The sequence below is a fragment of the Cynocephalus volans genome, chromosome 14 (assembly GCF_027409185.1).
Source record: "Cynocephalus volans isolate mCynVol1 chromosome 14, mCynVol1.pri, whole genome shotgun sequence".
NCBI lineage: Eukaryota > Metazoa > Chordata > Mammalia > Dermoptera > Cynocephalidae > Cynocephalus > Cynocephalus volans.
This window is the reverse complement of record NC_084473.1, coordinates 76,853,367-76,874,569: the sequence shown is the minus strand read 5'-3', so window position 1 is coordinate 76,874,569 and position 21,203 is coordinate 76,853,367. Positions and strand designations below refer to the sequence as shown.

The following is a 21,203-nucleotide window of genomic DNA, read 5'->3' as shown; positions in this document are numbered from 1 at the left end:
TTATGACTTTTTTTTTTTTTTTTTTTTTTACCAGTAAGAGAATCTAATTAAACCTGTCCTCCTTTAAAGGTAGACCTGATGAAATTGACATAGTTTTTTTCTCTTGAAGAAAAAATTTGTTTTCTTAAATGGAAAGTTTTCTGTAGCACATCTTATTTTAGAATCTCTAACTTTATTTTCTATTTTTTCATTCTTTTTCTTTCTTTTTTTTAAAAATGAGAACTGTTGGCTAATTTGTGATTTTGTTACTTCTGGGCACATTTAGATTGACATTTAGAGTCACATGCTAAAGATGGTGAACAAGGAATGGAGTCACTTGTTCGCATAATCCTGAGTAGTACAAAAAGATGAACTTCTGAAGGAGAGGCAAGGGGGTGGGGGGTGGGAGGACAAAATCTTCTGAGTGTAGGAATAGATAAAATGACAAGAAGACTGGAGTTGCCATCTGCTGGAGGATGGTAAGAATGACATTTGACACTATTTGCAAGAGCAAAGCTAAATTCATTAGTCAAAATAATAAACCTCCATGCACTTTGTACTACCAGTTAAAGGATAAAGACTTGTAAAGATGTGTTATTTCAGCATGGCAGTTTTTGGATAATGAAGAAAATATGTGGGGGAAAAAAACAATAGCATCCTCTTTCCCTAACTTGTACCCTACATACTCTTAGAAGGGATGATGAATATTGCTTTATACCCTTTCAAATGCCAGCATGTTCCTTCAACATGTATTTCTCACTTTCACCACTGTGACTTTGAAAATGATGATGGGGTTTCTTCTATCAGTATGCCTAGTCATTGCTTCCAGATTTTCTTTCTGCTTATGTAACATGACCAAATGCATGATGCATACTTGGTTTCAGCATAAAGAGCACTGGACTGGGAGTCAGAAGGGTGGAGTCATAAGCTGCTTGCCCACCAGCTAGCAATATAACCATAATCCAATCACTTCATTACTCTGGGTCTTGTATTTTAAACTGTAAAATTATAAATGCTGTGGAGGAAGGGTTGCAGAGTCTAGAAGATCTCTAAGGTCCTTTTTAGCTCTCAAATTCTGTGAATCTATAAGTATTCCAAACTCATGAAGCACTTATAACATGAATATTCAAGCTAAATTCTCATCATTGCTTCTACTGAATGCAGCAAAACTGTATCTAATGGCCTGATTAATCAGCCATAACCATCTTCTTTGCCAATGAAGGGAAAAAAATGTTTTCCCCATTCTCATATTGTAGGGATAGAGCCAGTTATTTAAATTTGATTTCTCCAATGCTGTTTCTGTTGCAGCAACTGACATACCAAAACTCCCTGATCAGGAAAAATATAAAACAAAAAGCAGCTTTAAGAATCAGAGTTGGAACGGCAAGTAACATCCAAGACCAGATGTGAAAACTGAGGTTAAGGGATTCACCTATATTTGAATAACTGATATGGGGCCAAAATGCATTAGATCATTTAACTGGCAAATTCTTCCTTACCTGAAACAAACCCATCCTTCTTTCAGTTGCTCTAAATCCAGCATATCTACAGCATCAAAGTAATCAATTCTTGTCCCCTCCAACCTAGAATGATTCCTCCCTCCTCTGGAAAAACTAGTGTTTTAATGTATGAATACCTCATTTGGCAAGTGACATAGACAGCGTTTCATGCATTTATTCATTTGACAAACATTTAACGACCACATTTTTGATGCCTCACATTATTCTAGGTGGAACAGAAGAGTTAAGGCCCCTGTTCTCATGAAGCTTATATTTTAGTGGGGGAGGAGGAGAAATGTATATACACAGAAAAGCAATATCCATTATCAATATGTTCCTAAAAGGTGGTATGATAATGATCTGATTCTTTCCTTAGATGAGTGGTCAGGGAAGACTTCTCTGAGGAAGTGACCTCTAAATTGAAACCTGAGTGATAAGAAGGAGATGGCTATGCAAAGATGGGGGGAAGGACATTCATGCATAAAACAGATTAGCATTGCAGGGGTGGCAGGGCATTCAAGGAAGGATTGAGGCTGGAATAAAATCAATAGAGGGACAGAGCAGAGCAAGGTGAGGGTAGGGAGGTGGGCAAGATCCAGATGATTCGAGTCTCAAAGTGATGCTGAAAAAGGGTTTTATTCCAAGCATTCTGGAAATCCTCTTTAAGCAAAGAATTTAGTTCTCTTTTCATGTAAATCAGTCTCTCCCACCTCTAAGAGTTAACGTCTACTTTTTTTTTTTTTTTTTTCCCCTCACAACTCCTAAGCCACTCAAACCTTTGCACATAGAAGGCTTTTTAAAAAATAGCTGCCGATTGGCTGGGTGATTGGGTAGTACGTGCAATATTAACGTCGAATCCACATAAAGGCTGAGGGAATGAGCTCAGTGTGGAGGCAGCACGCCCTCAAACATCCCATCGCCTATGACTTGCAGCAGAGACACATGACGGTACCTCACGTTGTGAGAAGCAGCCCGTGAGAAACGTAGGGAGAGCCTTTGTTGACCCCTTCAAAGCAAAGTGAACCACTTAACTTTGGAGAGAGGTTCTCACGGTCTTTGTACTCATACGTCACACAGCTTTAATTGAAAGTTTCGAACAGGTAGCTCTGTAACAATCAATGGTGTTCATGCTCAAAAGAGCATCGTTGTGTAAAACAGCAGCTTGAATAATGACGGTGGGGGAATTAATTCAGAGAGATTATTCCGTATTTTTTCTTTTGATGTAAGCCCCATTTTTCGGTGCTTTTCTTTTGACTGGAGGGTGGTAGTGCAGCTTTAAGGGAAGCAAGTACAATAAAGAGGCCATTAAACATTATGAAAACTGGAATGCCTCTAATGTTACCTGAGAGTAACCTGACTTGTTTTTCATTCTCATCTCTAGGAAAGGCAAATCCCATGTAATTAGCAAAGAATTAAGAGAAAAAATCATCTTCCTCATTCTGCCCTGCCCCTAGTGGTCTAGGGGTCCTCTAAGCTGTGATGGGGGGACCTGTGTCTTAGAAACTCAGGCAGATGCCAGGACCTTTTAAATCCTACCTGATCCATGATGCTAAGCAATACACACGGATTCATTAACAGTGAAAAAGAAAAGAAAAATAAGAGATACACAAAGAAAAGCATTAAGAAAAAGAAATAGATTAAAGTATAGAGAGAAACAGAAGAGATGCTGACAGGTACGGAGCAAGGGTCCATGATGAGAGACCACAGATGCTGTATGGAGTCAGCCTCCATAATGATCATGTCCCAAACATCTAGGACAATGTCTGGCACACAACAAATTCTTTTAGGAAAAAAAGGAAAAAAAAAAAAAAAAAAAAAACATGGGGAGAGAAAAGAGGAGTTGAATTTGGCAAGCAAGAATGAGAGATAAGAGGAAAAGCTAGAAATGAAGGGTATGGAAGAAAGATCAGTGATTCCCACATCTGGGTGATGTGTCAGAATCACCTGGACATTCTGCCTCGAAATACAGATTCCCAGGCCCGTTCGCAGCCCTGTTATATCAGAAGCTCAGGGTAGGATTGTGTGGTCACCCCAGAATCTAACAAAAGTCAAAACGAAAAGCTCTCTCCAGGTGATACTCCCTGCAGTCCAGTTTGGAAACCATTGAGCTATGTGAAAAGGAGAAGAGAGGAAACATGCTATGTGAAAAGGAGAAGAGAGGAAACATGCAAACAGCGGTTAGTGCCGAGGCTGGTGCCAGCACTGACCCTGGCCACTCCTCGGAGGCGGGCACCCATGGTACCACCACAGGTTACCAACTTCTCTTCAAGAAGATGGCTCATCTGCAAGAACCAGAGTTCTGCTGTTAAAAGCGGCCCCCATTTTGTCTGTTCCCACATTGCATGCCCTTCAGTGGTTTCTGGAATTGGGTGGGGGGTGAGGGGCGGACTAAAAAGGGAACCACACTGGAAAGCAGTGTCCTTTGCCCTGCCCGCCCGGCCCGCACTGTCTTGGATTGTGAGGTGGTCCTGGCTGGTTTTGGAGTTTGGCCCCTGAGTGGCTCCGAGTGGTAAGAGGATCTCTCTCACATGCCGATGAACCAGCAAAAGTGACTGGGTTTTGGGAAACAGCCAAGGCCACGCTGACACCCACCTCCCCCGACACGCGTTCCCGATCGTCATGGTAACGTGCGCAGCGGCGGCGGCGGCGGCGGCCGGGACAGCGCGTCTGCGCCCGGGCCAGGCTGGCGCGTGGGGCCCGCGGCCCCCGACGCCGCGCGCTGTCCCCGAGCTGCGGGAGCCCGGGGGCGGCAGCCAGCCCTGCGGGGAGCTCGGCCGCCCAGGCAAGGGAACAGTTGCCTCTCAGGATTAAGTCTACGTGGGCCCGAATTGGGTGTTACTATGACAATGGTAAATAGGTTCACTGGCTTAGGGAATTGGCTCCGTGCAGAGCGTGAGCTGCGGAAGGCACCATCTCTCTCCAGTTCCAGAACACACATATATCTGGTTGTGTTTTCACTCTACACAAATAAAGGGTTTAGGGAAATCCCTATATTACTTAGTTTTAATCACCGGGTATTTTATTGACAATGACCTATTCTGAGTTTGATTTAGTGGCTCCAACTAATAAAAGGCTGGTAGTAGACTAGAAAGAAGAGAATTAAGTATGATTATCAGACGGTAATTTGCTTGCTAGAAAGAAAAAAAAAAATGAGGTTTGAGCTAAGTGTTCTGATAAAGTGGTTCTGTGGAATTCTACACATACCAGGAATGTCTCAAGCCTCATCTTTAAAAAAAAAAAAAAAAAAAAATCTGCCACATTAAAAATTATGTTTTGTTCTGTTGTTGCTTCTTTTGCAAGAATGGCCACTCTACTCTGAAGCCCAATACACTTTTTTGTTTAAAAAGAAAGAAAAAAAAAATACTAAAATACAGAGCACCTTCAGAAAGGGCTATAGCTTTTCCTAGAGTATAGATTACCTACCAAGCCAGAGCCAGCCTCGCACAACATGTTAGCAGAAATAAGGTATTGATTAAATACAGTCACAGTAAAGACTAAACTTACATTAATATTTCCCACCACCCGTGATTTAGCATTTTATCATTCACCAGAGCCCACGAGTGCGTGCATACACACATTAACAAAAACTAAACTTTGCCACAGTTTACTGGACTTAGAATGCATAGCCTTCTGATCTATCAGAAAACAGATTTTTTATGCTCACTATCACAGGCTTAAAAAAAATGTATTCCACAATTTCCCTGGTTGTAGTTCATTCATTAATATCTTATGAATTCTATACATCACAAATTGTTCTAAAATATGCTGTTCAATAAACACGCACACACACACACACACACACACACTCACACACTCTCTCTCTCTCTCTCTCCAAATCAATGGTTCTTATACGCTTTCACTTCATCTTGTAAGTGCACTTCCCCCAGGATCTGTACTTTGTCCAATAGATATTACCCTGGAAGAATGTCTGTTCCCACCAGTCGGGCTTGGTCCAGGACTTCCTCATCACCAGTCATGCCTGGAGAACCATCTTAATACTGTTTATCTAGTGCCATCTTTTCCCTGATACGAAATCTCCAAACCTGCTCAATTAAATCTCCAAAGCCTTGACAGCTTCCTTTTTTCTCCAAGAGTCCTATCCATTCTATTCTACACACTGTAAATATTTACTTAGTAGGTTATCATGTTCTTCCATATTATGTCTGCTATAAACTTTTCTCATATTGTTCCTTTTCATCATTTTTATATGTGGCACGTCAGAGAACCCATCATGTCAAATTTATCTTTTATATCCATTTATCTGTGCCACCTAGCACATTTTTAAAAATTCAGTAAATATTTAAATGAGTGAATAAATACCAATGTTGGCACAGTCTGGCAGACTCATTTGCTTAGGGAAATTCCTAGGGTTATTCTTTTCTGCCCCCTCAAAGTCAACACCTCCCCAATAAAATGAAATATGGAGACATAATCTGGATCTAGATTCAAACAAATCTACTAAAAAAAAAAATTTGAGGAATAATTGGAGACATCTAAATATGGGCTTTGTATTAGATATTAAAGAAGTATCATTAGTTTGCTAAGATCTGATAGTGGTATTTTGCTTATATAAAAAACAAGTCTTCTTTGAACATATACACCAAATACTTAGGAGTAAAATATAATGAGATCAGAGATTTACTTTAAAAAAAATAATGATGCTAAAGTGGCAAGATATTAATAATTGTTAGGTCTAAATTAATAATTAAGTCCAAGACTAATCAAATGATTTCTTAAAGTCACCTTTCTTCATACTACACTTGATATTTAGTAAGGCATGAAGGTAAGGACTGTAACTCTACATGACAATCATCTGGGGATGATTTCAAATGATCTGTTTCTCACTGAACTACTCTGTGAGGCAAGCAGCTGACTATGTCACAATTCAGAAAAGGTAAGCCATGTCTCAATCCTAGGGGTAGGTAAAAGGGATGCTGGAGTCAAGGGAGAAAAACAGAGGTAGGTAAAACACTAAAGTTTTTTCCCCCAAGAATCTCCACTTTGCTAGAAATGTAATTATTTGGCCAAAGAAAGGGGGAAATGGCAATACTAAATGTAAGTCTACTATTTTAGTGGTAGTCCTCACAAAAATAACAAAAACAAAAATATTTTACAGCTGTAGAATGTGACTTTAAAACCTTTTGTGTATGTATCATCTTATGTTTATTTCCTTAAAAGTTGTGCTGTAAAACAATAACATTAATTCCATTTTATAGATGAAGAAACTTAAGTTCTAATAGTCAATTCTGCATTTATTGTTGAGTTTTTAAAAATATTAAATGGATGAAAAATAATGCCTAAGATTAAGGCTGTCACTAAATGCCAGAATCAGGCAAGATTATTCTCTAACATTCTGATTATTACTTTATAGCATTCAATCCCCCTCTTCTCTGATCCCAAAATAGTTGGATGAAAAACCTTGCCACGTTTCCTACCAGCGGGCTATAGGAAGAGCCACTCTCACTGCTCCACAAGGGCCCAGTCCTTGAGTTGCTACTGTCCTTATAGAGAACATCAAATATTTCTAGAGGATTTTTTGTATATGTCTTATTCTAACCCCCTGACACCGCTGCAGGTAGGTGGGTGGTAAATGCCATCTAGTTTACATTATAAGTCAAGAATTCTTATGACAGTTGGGAAAGCAGGATTCTAGAATTGAAGACCTAGATACAGTCTCAATATGTCCACATCACACAGTATGCTTTTCTTTTTCACCCCTTAGGGACTTTGAAAGAGCAAAACCATCAAAGCAAACTGTGCTTTGCTCTCCACATTGGTTGAATAATATCCTGAGTGATATACTTGGATCTCAAAGAGATTTCTGAAGCCTTTGCAATGTTCACAACAACTATAGGAGAGATGTACCATTCACCATATTATGTAATGAAACAAACCCTGTTTGGGTTTGAAGAGATGTGGCCAGTTTGGCAATATACCAGTTTCATTTTGACAAACAACTATTTAGTTGTTTGAAACAAAAACAACAACTGGTTGGTATCCATTGACCCTTGTTAGGTAAGTTTATTGAAAGCAAGTACTTGAATTCCATTAAACAACATTCCAAATTGGTAGACATCTTTCAAACATCAATAACATTGAAATTAAGTAGATGAATTTAAATTCTTTTAGAGAATTCTGTTTCTAAAATGAGTACTTACACGTACAGAGTTATTACTATCTGAACATAGTTAACCTGTGCATATGGTCTAAAGAACTCAAGATGACCATGTAAGCAGAGAAGGTACAGCCAGGCCAGCCTCCCCTTTGTGACAGGCTTTCATAAAGAATAAGATTCTCCCTTTGATAACAGTTCCTAAAGTATAGAAACAAACGCTCAACATCCTACCTTCCTCTGATCATCAGTTATGAATTGTTTAAATATACACTAACACCTTTTCTAGGATCATTCTGATACTGGCAATGTTGTATGTCTAGTGTAAGGTGCAGCACCCCAATAAAGGCAGAAATAGAGAACTGGCTTAGTGTGGGGTTGTATCTCCTGCCTGCATTGCTCTATGGGCTGGGAAAGAATCCCCATCTATACTAAGACCCTGTTTAAAGGTCTAGCTTCACAAGATAGGTCCAATATGATATGTCCATAGTTTGTTTTTAAATTTATTTTGTTTCAGTCTATAAGCCATTGGCAAAGTTACATTACCATTTAAAAACCACCCACCACATAAACAGGTTAGAAGTAAACGCCTCTGAAACAAGCTATCAAGACCTTTGTATTTAGTATCCCCTTCACTGCCTAGCCCTTGTTAGGTATTTCAGAATTCACCAATTCATGAATGTCAGAGCTAAAAGGAACCTTCAAAACCCTCCAATCCAACTTCCACTCATTGTATAGACGAGTTTACGCAAAAGATCACTCACTAATAAGTGGCAAAACCAGAATTTAAACATAGCTATTCCAATTCTATGTTCACTACACCAGAGATATGATCTGAACTTTGCCCTTCAGAAATTTCAGACTAGGACCATGAAAAGACAAAGAGGAGATAGGGTATGCAGAAATAACTAGAGAGCAATTTAAGACAGTATTTAACAGATCACTTAATTTTTAGATAATAGTTTAAAGACGCAGGGATTAATAGGACTTCTGGGAATGCAATGACCCCACTGGCAAGCAAACCTTTCAAAGAAGAGAATGCTACCCAAAATATCATATCCCTTAGCACTTAGCACAGTTAATGAAACAGAGTAAGTACCTACTACATGACTGCTGAATGGATAGGTGGCTATATGGACGTGGATTGTGGGTGGATGGGTGAATAGTCTACACGAATGCGAGCCCTTAGAAAGAAGGTGGGACTTAGAGGTTAGAATCAGAGGGACAACACAGAGGCTAGAGAATACTGAAATGAGCATTACTACTTAGGGGCAGTTGAGAAAAAATAACCTGCTTGACGCAGAAAATACTTACTAGGACGTAGCAGATGATGTATTTGGACACTGACATCTGAGCATCATGAAGTTGATCATTGCCTATTCCCATGACTTCACTGGGTTATGTTTAAATTGGTGTTGTAAGTGCAGGGAAAGTATGAGGAACTTGTTAATGAATCTAGACCCCCACATACAAAGCAAGCTTTCTGAGGTGTGTGGTCATTGGTATTCTGTTCTGTTCTTCCTCTACATGAACAGCGACAGATGGGAGAAGGGAGCCGAGAGGTGTGGGAACCTAGGAGAAAGGCCCCATCTCCCCACTTTCTGGACTTAACCCTGGGGAAAAAGAAGAGTCAAGTTTGGCTATTACAGAGTCAAAAAGCTGATTAGTATTCAGCTCTGTTAGTTGTCCCCTACAAGGTCTAGGGAATGTAAAAAATAAACATATCATTTACACCAGCTGTGTTAAGGCAAGTGGCTTAGGTTTTATGTGCCTTAATTGTGTATATTGGGAAAACAGTAGGATCTCATAGAATTTTGAGGAATAAATGGAATTAATATATTTAAGTGCTTTAATTTAGTGCCTGAGATAATCATTCTATAAGGTTTAGTGGAGGTGATGAAGATGCTGGTGGATATTTGTGAAAATTTATAAAAAGGAGCATTGATTTTTTAGGAAGTGTGTCTTTTGTTTGAAATTCTCCTTCCCTCTTTTCAACCCCATCTCACTCACTCCAGCATGCTAGCCATTTTACAGTCTCTCGAGCGTGGCCTTGTTTTATTCTCAGGGCCTTGGAACGTGCTGTTCCCTCTGCTTGGGATGCTCCTCTCGTGAAGCTTTAAATGGCTGCCTCTTACTCATCATAAAGGTTTCAACTAAATGACACCTCCTCAAGGAATCCTTGCCTAACCTTAGATAATGTAGGTCCCTTCCTTCAATGTCTCTCTTCCACGTGGTTCTATGTTAATTTTCCCTTCATCAGTACCTAAACTTATCTTATTTATCTGTTTGTTTACAAGGTTGTGTTCCCCACTGTATCCCCAGACCTAGAATATACCTGCATGGATCAAGTGCTCAGTCGATGTTTGTTAACTATCAATTGACTGACTGATTTACTGACAAGAAAAGGATCCCAAAGCACATACAGTTAAAATAGCATTAGTTATAGCTTTAAAGAAGAAGTCCCATTCCAAGAAGAGAATATCCCAAGCAAACTTCACATAGAATGACAGCACTAGGCTTTCATGCAAAATTTCATTTCCCCCCCTTTTTTTTTCTGTTTAGCCTTTAGGTAAAAGGCAAACTAGGGGAAGGCATTGGAAGTTGTAACCAGTTGCCTTCACTTAAAAGAAAGTCAAAAGTTGAGAAAAGCTACAAGTCTTTTAGATGCCACTTGTCTATACTCAGCCTGGTGAAATAAACTTGTATCAAAAGCTTGGCATCCCCTCCCTCCCTTTCCTGTCTCTTCTTGAGTATGAAGAGAAGGGAATCTACACTCGCATTTTCTATAAGTTTAGACCTGGAGCCTGTACATGCTAAAGGCTTAATAAATTCTGCTGGTGTTATTACTCATCTAAAATCCTAAAGAGAACCCAGGGATTGCACACGTTCTAGAGGTCTTTCAATTGTGGACTCCAGATTGGAGAGTCCATCTTTGGACCTTCAGAAAACCAAGGTCCAGTTAAGTAATGGTTCACAAACGTAAAAGGTCAGTTCAAGTAAGTAGGTGCCTAGCTGTTTCTACATCTTAAAAAATTGCTCTAACATCTAAATGGTACTTCCTGATTTAATACAATATTTTAAAATATTTATCTACTGTTATTGTAATTTTTACATTTCTATTTTTATAGGCAAAGGACAATTGAGCAGAAAAATGTTATACCCTTTCTCTCCAGCTATTCATGCTGTGAAGCAACCTGTTTTACTGTTTAAACCTGTGTTTGTTCTGTTTCAGTTGTGCAGAAGGAAACAGTTCTGGAGCCTTTCAAAAATCAAAGATCTATCACTCAACAGGAGAACATAGCAACCCTAGGGAAGGAAAGGATACAGAATAGCAAAAAATACAGTGCTTCTAAAACCTTATCAGGCTTATGAATCACCTGGGGATCTTGTAAAAATGGAGATTCTGATTCAATATGTCTTGGGTGGGGCCTGAAATTCTGCATTTCTAACAAGCTGTAGGTGATGCCTACACTGTTGGTCCTCCTCAGTATTTATGGATGATACTTCTGGGGTCATATGGCTTGAGAAATAAAAATCACTTGAGAGCATTTAGTATTTATAGTTATAGTGACATAAAGCCACGACTGCTATTTAATCTGCAAAATGACCATGAATTCTTCCCCTTACCATCAAGAGACGGAGCCTATTTCTGCACTCCCTGACTCAGGTTGATCACGTGCTTAGCTTTAGTCGACAGACAACATCGATTTCCCAACACAGGGTCAGAGTTGGACAGGAGAGAGGACGCCAGTGCCCTGGTGAGCAGCAGCTCATGGCGTCATGCACTCGAGTCTGAAGGAAGACTGGGTCCATCACTTCCTGGCCTGGGGACATTTGACACTTGAAAAATGCTGTGCACTGGGACTTCTTGCTGCTCTTGGAGCTCTGTAATCACCACATGATTGCACCCCAGCTAGCCTGCTGGAGGAAGAGAAACTGAGTTACCCCAACCTATAGTCAGTCAGCCTGGCCCCAGACAGCTGGCTGTCTACTGCCGTCTCTGTGAGTGGAACCGTCCTGGATTGTCAAGCCTCCAGCTAATTTTCCAGTTGATCACAGACACTTGAGCGAGCAGTGGCTCTCAGTCAACCTGGTCCATATAGAAAATCTTCTCAGCCAACACACAGAACCATGAACTAAATAAATGACTGTTGTTTTAGCCACATTTTGGGGGCATTTTTTGTTGTTTGGATTTTGGTTTTTGCTTTTTATGCAGCATCTAAAGTAGGAACTGATACTTAAGGAGCAATTAAATGTCTAAGTTAGTGGCACATGATGCCATTTGTGCTTTCAGTTCTTCTTCCCTCTTGCCTTCAACCTGGATGATATAATTTTGCCTTTACATAATAGAAATTGATATAAGTAGTTATTGTAATAGCATTGCAACTACTTTCTATTTTTATGATTAAATTTTTTTTTAATTTTACTATGTTAAATACTTCTTAGAGGTTTAGTCACTTGCCCAAGTCACACAGCTTATAAATGGCAGAACACTTTTCAACCTAACAGAGATTCAGAAATTTCAGAAACTCTTTTCACTAAGTTTTTAGATGTCTCAGAGTCTTCTGCTAAAATGCAAATATAGAATTGCCTCTGAAGACATGATCTCCACCTATCACCTTGTTTCATGTTTGAGAAGGTAATATAAAGTCTATCCACAAAGGAATAATCTTGCACTGATATGAGATGCTGATGAAGGATACGCTCAACGTCAGCCAGTCACTGACAAAGAGCCCTTAGGCAGACAGATGCCGTCACATGTTTCCTCTGCAGGTTTACTCACTGTCAGGCATCCTCTTCCAATGCTGGTGATCCTTGACCATCTGGGTGTCCTCTCAAAACCTATCAATCTCAACCATATTTTTTCTTTTTCACAGCCACGTGAAATACATATTAATGACAGTCCCATGGTCACACCTATAGAGTAAAGGCTGCTCACTACGGACTAGGGCAATGTTCCTCAATTTTATTAAACTTTCCTTCCTATTGAGGTGAGCTCTACCTCTTCTGCCCTCTCCTATTCCTCCATGTTGAGAACCATCACTTTATTTTTTATTTATTTTTTATTTTTTAAAAGGTGACCAGTAAGGGGATCTTAACTCTTGAATTGGTGTTGTCAGCACCATGCCCTCACAAGTGAGCTAACCGGCCACCCCCATACAGGGATCTGAACCCGTGGCTTTGGCGTCATCAGCACCACACTCTCCCAAGTGAGCCACGGGCCGGCCCTGAGGACCATCACTTTAAAAAAGGCTTTGCAAACTGGTATTCCACAAGTTGAATACAGCCTGCAGTATCACTTGCTTACTAATACAGTAGGATTTTTAAAAATGAGAATGAATTTAATCAAAACATGCACTTTGTAGGTAATGCGGGCCCTGCCATTCCTTATCATCCAGCTGCTTCTCATATCCAATGTTACCCTACTGGACAGTGAAAAATTTGTGTCTCAGCAGTATTTTAATCTTTCTTGCTGGGATTTTTATCTACTGCCACCACTATAACCACCAAGCATATTCCTCAGACTCCCTGTCCGGATCATCAATTGCTTACTCTTAGCTCCAAATAATAGAGCTTTGCTTTCACATCTTACTCTTCTTTTTGCCTCCTCTCCATGCTGGAGCAACCCATCCTAACAAAATAACTTTAAATTATTTCTCAGAAAACGTTCCATTTAAAAGCTAGTCAATCCCACTGCGGAACTATTATTGTGCCTGGCCTGACCCGTGCATCTCTAATGTTAATATATTCAGCCCCACACACTATCTTACTTGGGGAGATATTGTAGCCGCCCAAGTGCTCTCTTTGCTTCCAGTATCCTTTTTCTTGCTCTTCATGTTCAAGACCATCATCAAAATTCTATTTCTTGCACACACATTTTGGAAATCATATTCCAGGTTGAAAGACTTCCCAAGCTAGCTCTACACTAACACTCTGTTCTCAGCTTTCCCTACCCCTTTCCCTGCATACCTATGCTCCAGACACACTAGGCATCCAGAATTCTCCATAGATTTTTCACAGACTTTGCCTACTGGATAGATTAGCCTTCCCTAAGCATCCATCTGGTCAACCACTCTTCTGTTCCTCCCAGCTCCTCTGGCTGGCCTTGCTCAGTCTCTCCAACCACAGCTCTCATTTACGTCTTTGCCACAGGATGGATCATATTGTGCTGATTCTCATCACCCCACTCCAGATCTGAGTACACTGAGGGCAGAGACCGCATTTTATCTAACTGCTTCTCATCAGCTAGCCCTCCATTGGACTTAAAACAAACTAACACAAGCAAATAAGAACAGCCACAAACATGTATGTTAAGTAATTAAAAGGCATTTTCAAGGTTCCTGTAGAAGATTAAGAAATGGTACCTAAGGATGGTAGACAGTTTAAATGAACAGATGAATGCATTCACCTGGACAGGTTAATTTAGCTCATCGCTCATGGATGGTAGGGGGATTTCCTACACAAAATATAACCTGCCATTAATGTAAATGGCACTAATCTGCGTGACTTCAACTCTAAAAGTTTGGATCTTCCTGGGTTAATATTTTGTGCCTATATGTCAATGTAATATAGAGCAGTTTTATATTTCGTTCAGATTCCACAGGCTATCAATTAGGCAAAGATTCAGTTGAGTCAATAAACTCAACTCAACAAGAGTCTCTGTGAACCCAGAACCGTGTCACACTGTACTAAGAAAAGAGGGGATATGTTTACCAGTGCTAAGTGGCAATTTCCACGCTCTTTCTATGTGGTCTCTCATATCTGATCTTCTGATCTTCCATCTTTGGAGGTAGATACCGGAGAGTCCTAAAAGCAGGAAAATAGTAGGTCTGTCCTTAGGGAGTGTCATTGTATCTGTGAGGACAAAATTGGCAACATCTGCAAAATTCTATAAAACAAGATAATTGTCAAGGTGTATTAGGGGAAAAAAACTTTCTACGGAACTAAGTTGCTTCCATTATTTGTGACTAGGAGAAGATTTGCTAATACCAAGCAAAAGAACTGTAGTTGTCTAGCTAGCCCCATAATTTCTTGGGACCTGACCAAAAAAAGGTTCCTGCACCAGTACTCTGCTATAGTGCTTGAAAATCTGAACATTAGAATCACTTTTTGGTGTGGTGATACCTGTAGCCAATTTAAAGTCAAATGCACCTATGGACTGCAATTAAATAAATGTTTTCAAAACTATTCTGGCACATTGGCTTAGTGTTAATAGATATCCCAAATAAATGAGTGAAACTATGAAAAACAAGATTTCTTATGATTGAGATAAATAATGCATTGTGAATCTCAAAGGACAGAACAGAGTCTTGAGCATTTCACAAATATATTTGAATACTCTTACACCCACAAAGTATTTTAAGTAACACTGGATTAAACCATTTTCAGATATTGACACCTTTGTGAAAATAATTTGGCCTGCCAGCTACTTCATAAGAAGAAGGAATCAAATGGTCATGAATTCCCAGAAGGAACCTGGAAGGCCCCAAAGGCCAACCCTCTTTCTGGAGGAGAATTGCTTCAGCAGGACGCATGAGGAAATGGGTGTGAGGAGGGAGGATGGTTCCAAGACACCAAGAACAGACCCAGGCAGAGACCTGAGTTGGTGTCTCAGCCAGAGGAGGGAGAGGGGACCAAAGGGTGTTTTAAAATCTGTGTTGTGACAGGGTTTCTCAAGGAGAAGAGAAAGCAAGAAAAGAGCTATCGAGCGTGAAACGTGTACAACCTTTCAGGAGGACAATTTGGCCTTACATTCTTGAAGTCTTTTAAAAGTCCTCACCCTTTGAATACAAATTCCACTTCTAGAATTAACATTTAAGGACATTATCGCCTAAATGTGTAAAGGTACATGTAGGAGGGTATTCATCACAGCATATTTTATAATGGTTAAAAAACAGAAACAACCTAATTAGTAAACAAGAGGGGGCAAATTCCAAAAGAATACATACTCAAAATTTAATAGATTATCTGTGGATGGCTGGATTTTAGCTGACTTAATCTTCATTAAAATTTTACTTTTTATTTTGTTTTTCTCTACTTTGCAATTTTCTATAATAAGAGTGTCCATGAGAAATACACACTTGCCATAGTAGCAACATGGCAGTAATAAGAAAACTGAGGAATAATGTAGGCAAACTCTGGTAACGTCATAGTGTTCCTGGGAACACAGCCCTAATGCATCTCCAACCCACCTCCCCTCCCATGTCCCTGCTGTCTTGACCCTTCCACTATTGGACCTGTGAAGGGACAACATGTTGGACTACCCTGTCGGATCAATCACCATGCAACTCTGCCTGCTTTAGGAGCCTGCAATCGAAGTCTCATGCCGGAAGTCAGAACACCATTATCTCCCAGGATAAGATGGGAAAAAGCCAGCTGAATGTGCCTAAAGCTAGCACCCATGAGGGCTCTACACCTCCTGCTGTATGATTATGCAACCAAACCTTACCAAGATCCCTGCTAAATGCTAGGGACTGTGATAGACACAGATCTTGCATTGTATGTGTTTAAAATCTAACAGGAAAAAGAAGAAATGATCCAGAAGGGTTTTTTTTTTTTTTTTTGACCCAATTCCACTACCAAGGGTGGGCAGTCACTTTTGTTTCTTCCCTTTTAGTTCCTTAATTATATAAATATGGAATCAATGATACTTAGGTTTCTATTTCAGGTTAGACCTTGTGAGTGCTACAATAGAATACTTCTCAAAATTTATTGAATTACCTGGGGCTAAATGGTTAAATGCAGATTTGATTCAGTGGGTCTGGGGAGAGGCCTGAGAATCTGCGTTTCTAACAAGCTCTAAGGCTGCTGGTCCCAGGCCTACATTTTCATCCATTTAATTCCCCCAAATATCCTTTAAAATAGCCATCGTTGGCTCTATTTCACTGACAAAGGAGTGACTTGTGTAGGGTCACAGGGATAAAAAATGGCAAAGCGGGAACCCCAACTGAGATCTTTCTACTCTTTGTCTCCAAGATGTTTAACGTCCCTTTCCATTCTAAAATACTATAATTAAAAATTACCTCCACACTCATATAATGTAAACAGGACCACAAGATTGGTAAAGGTCAGTTGTTAATGGAGTTCAGAAGAATGAGGGACTGCTTTACATACATGATGGGGCTGGGGGTCAGTTAAGGAAACAGGAGATTTGACATCAACTTGAAGAATAGTTACAAAGAAGGTAAGCAAAGATGGAAGAGTATAAAACAGTTAAGTCTGATATGGCATTGATCAGAGCACATGCCAGTACAGAGAAAACCTGTGGAGAGGGGCCCAGGACAGCAGGACAGGGCTCATGAACTTGACTTTCTTGCTTTACTCCCATTACTCACATCATTCATTGAGCAGGGCAGGTGCTTTCTCACTGCTATCCATATCACTGTCTTGTTTTAAGAGGAGGATAAAGTCTGTTAAGAAGAATGATCTCCCCTCTTTGATTTGTTTTTCCTAAGCAGATCTCCCAAGAGAAGCCTTAGGGTGTTCACCATTAGGCTCCAATGCATCTTTCAAGATAGTCTGGAAAATGCCAGCTGTATAGTATGTGCCCAGAGAAACAACAGAGTTTATTCTCTCCTTTTGAAATTGTGACTCCCAACCTCCCCCAATTCCTCTAAATGTTTCCTTTTAAAGAAAAGCTGTGGCTCACTGCTACTGAAAATTAAAGACAACAGTATAAAGATCAAGACTGATGCTAGAGATGACAGAACATTAAAATCACCACTGCAATTTCTCTTTCCTTCAACATTGACAAAGTACTCATGGAAAGCCCATCCCCAGAATGCAGATTCATTTCACTTTTTGCACTTGAATCTCTTTGTTCACAAACTACTTTGATTAAAATGAATACCTTGAGGGCCAGCCCATGGCTCACTTGGGAAAGTGTGGTGCTGATAACACCAAGGCCATGAGTTCGAATCCCTATATAGAGATGGCCGGTTAGCTCACTTGGGAGAGCGTGGTGCTGACAACACCAAGTCAAGGGTTGAGATCCCCTTACCGGTCATCTTAAAAAAAAAAAAAAAAAAAAAAAGAACACATTGGAGGTGGCCTTCAGTTGAGATGAAATAGGAGAGGTAATGACATAAAAGAAAAAAAATATATATATATATATATATGTGACTCCCCACTACCCCATCCTACTTCACAACATGGAGTACTAAGAAAAAGCAGGAGGATTTATTAGGCAAAGGTTATTGCATAAGATTGAGGAGAGATGGAATTGATCAACTTTCCCTCCTCCAAGCTACACTTCCGGCCTCTCTAACTGCATCAAGCTTGCTTCATGAGCTTCTCTCTTCTACCTCCCTTTAGCTCCAGATTGTGTTTTGGCAATTGGGTTCATACTTCATGTACCCCAGACTTCCTTCCCATTTGCTGAGTTCACATTTTCAAGATTCTTATCCTTTCTTACCCCAGAGTGGGGGTCGGGTCTGGTCTCAGTTCCCAATCACATGTTGGCATGATGGTTGGGGGTGGTATGCTTGATGCCCAGCTACTAGAATTGTTGCTATAGCAGCGCAGCAAGATAGGCTTAAGCTCCTTCCCCATACAAACATGGATAGTATCAAGGGTGTTTTCAAAGCATGTAAAGTCTCTCTCATTGGATATCCAACATTGAAGGAGAAGACATTTGCCAATAGAAATCTGTGATTAGCCCAGAAGAAGAGATTGATCAAGTACACACAGTAGCCACACGATAATCTGGTGAATCAGATGCTCTCACAAGATAGGTAAAGAGATATGACAGAACAAATGAGAGGAAAGAGCGAGTTATTCCTTTTTTTTTTTTTTTTCCTTTTTAGTATGTTGGACACTTAGAAGCATGAAATTAAAACTCGTGAAAAACAGCCATATCAACTTGCTGTGGTGACTCAAAAGTTGTCGTTTCTCAACTTTACTGAAATACTTGATTCATGTTGTTCTTATTTAACCTAATTTGCATTGATTTAATCAGTGCTGGTATGCTTTAAATACATAATAAATTGGGATTCTGCAACTTAGAATAGCTAAATTTCAATAAAGCTCATTTCAATCTGTTAATGTATACAGTTCTGCCAAGGGGTTTAAAACTGTAGAAAAGATGCAAACTTGCCACATTAGAGGTGGGAAAGGTTTAAAGATACCATGCAGATGAAATGATTTGCAGGATAATAATATGAAAAGCAATACACACACACACACACACACACACACACACACACACATAAATCTTAATTACAGCCTAGAGGCATCTTCTAAGTTTTGAGTAGCATACTAAGAAGAAAACTCATATATAAATGCAGTGAATTTAATTGTATTCTCTTTTTTCTTGCCAACACTCAACTCTTTTCTGCCTCTCTGTACCAGCTCTACAAATCAAGTGACATCCAAAGTGGGACCTCTTCTTGCCCATTTGGCAGTCTCTGTCACCACTTTGCCAAGCTGCCTGCCTTAGCAGGATTTTCTTTCTAGCAGCCATGGGGATTGGGTGGCTTGTATTTACAGCACTTGCTGAATGGCTGGCCACTGTTTACCCCTGCCTGTGCCTGCCCAACATCTCCCCCACTGCCCCCCACCTCTCAACCCTTTAGAGTTTATGGCTCAATCAGCCGGCTGGCTGTCAGGAATAATTATCTTGGCAAGAGGTGAAACCACTTGATGGTGAAATTGTTTGTCTGTCTGTTAAAGCGTTCTGCAGCACTTTGGAGGTGCCAGGATCAGGATGAATGCTGCAAGTGCACAGTCCAGAGTTAGGTAGGAGGCAAGAGTGAAAGACAGGCAACAATCAAGAATGGCAAGGGAAAAGCACCACCAGGAGGAACTGCCCAATAAATATCTGTGTGAGTTACAAGCTGTATGACCTTGGATAATCCCCTCATGCCTCCCGGTCTCAGTTTCATCATGTATAAAATAAAGGGGGTTGATTTTCTAATGTCTCTTCTAGCTCGTAAGACAGCATGTGATGTCTAGGACATTTCAGATTTGTGTTCCTTCCAATTAAATGATGCATCTCAGAGAGGAATGTCCAGGGCAGAGCTCAGATGAATGCAATAGGAATGATTCAGCCCCTCTACATATGACTTTTCCTGAAAAGTACCACCAGTGTTTCACAACTTTGATTCCATTGGTTGGTCTCTTCAGCTTGGATACTAAGGACCAATCCAGTAGGAACTGGATTGTCCAGTCTATCCAACCTGGAAGCTCTAGCAATCTACTCTCATTCCTATCAAAGTGAGTAATACTACAGATAATGCCTACTTAATTTTAGTTCCTTGGAGGCAGAAATGATAGGAATTCAAAGAGAGGAGCTGGAGATTCACATTTGACTCTTCTTACCACCTCCTTGGACATCTTTGTCAAGAAGGAAGGGTTGCTCACTTCCAGGAGGCTTTCTCAGCCATCTCTGAGGATTTTACTTTTTAACAGATGACCAACAGGTCCCCAACAATAGCAGGGCAGACCCCCTCCAGACCAATCGGAACAAGAATGAGAGTTCATTGTAAGGTCTCCTATATAAAGGCTTGTGAATGGAAATAGTCAGGCAACGGTTTCTTTTCATGCTTAGAGGAAAAGCAGCACAATTTAGTACAGTCTCAAAGCTTACTTAGGCGTGTGTGTATGGAAAGGGGTAGGCTGCATTATGATTTAAACTACCCCTTCCCTGCACATTCTGGGGTGCACTGCAGTGGGGTGTACTGCAGGGCCTGGTAATCACCATGAACAGCACATCAGGTTCAGCCCTTTCCGTGTCATACAGCAGGATCTTTCTTTAATCCACCCTTTACCCCTTAGACATCATGGAGACTGGTGAAGACCAGGAGGGATCTCAGGCAAGTCTCCCTGTACACAGACATACGTATCTGCCACTGGGGATCTCACACCACGGGGACTGGGCTGGCTTCCCAAACCGGTTGGGTTTGGAAAGCATTCCCTCATCCACCACCAAAAAGGGCTGGCTGACTGTAGAACTCCAGTGCCCGCAAGGGGGAAAAGAAATCTTAGCCAAGACCCACATCATTGCCTTCCTGTGTCTTCTCTCAAGTTGCTTTTCTAAAGCAAAGAACCAAATGTTGGTTTCTCTACAGATTCCTACGTCTCTCTTCTACGTAGACAGCTTTAAAGGGGAAAAAATATATATATCCCCAAAAGGGAAGGGGGGGGGGAGCACAGAATATTCCAGTTTCCCACTTGAAAACATCTCGTCGTTGATGATGCTACCCTTACCTACACCCCCCACCCTTTTTTTTTTTTTTTTTTTTTTGAAATATGGACAAAAAGCTTAAAATGTTTTCCGTCTCATCAAAGGACATATTATTACTTTAGTGGTTCGGTAAAATGTTGGTTTTATGCCCACCCCTTTTCCATCTGCCCATGTCTGAGGTGCTCGGGGAAGACGCACCATCGTGAGCAGCTTACGACACTCAGTGAGCTGTAGGTGCCTGTGCAAGCTCGCGCCGCGCACTGCCTGGCGGAGGGAAGGAGCCCGCTCGCCGCTCGCCGCGTCGCCGCCCGCAAAGCATGAGCGAGCCCGCTCCCCGCAGCTGCCCGGGGCGCGAATGGCAGGCGGTCGCGGCGGAGCAAAAGGTGGCGCCGGTCAGGGGTCGTTTCCAATGACGGACATTCACCAGACT

The 21,203-nt window shown here is 40.7% G+C and overlaps 1 protein-coding gene across 5 annotated transcripts in view; it reads right to left on the bottom strand.

The window, feature by feature from the left end:
- The window catches only part of CTNNA2 (catenin alpha 2), a 952,135-nt gene that overhangs the window by 310,145 nt on the left and 620,787 nt on the right, over nucleotides 1-21,203 (bottom strand). The window lies entirely within an intron of this gene.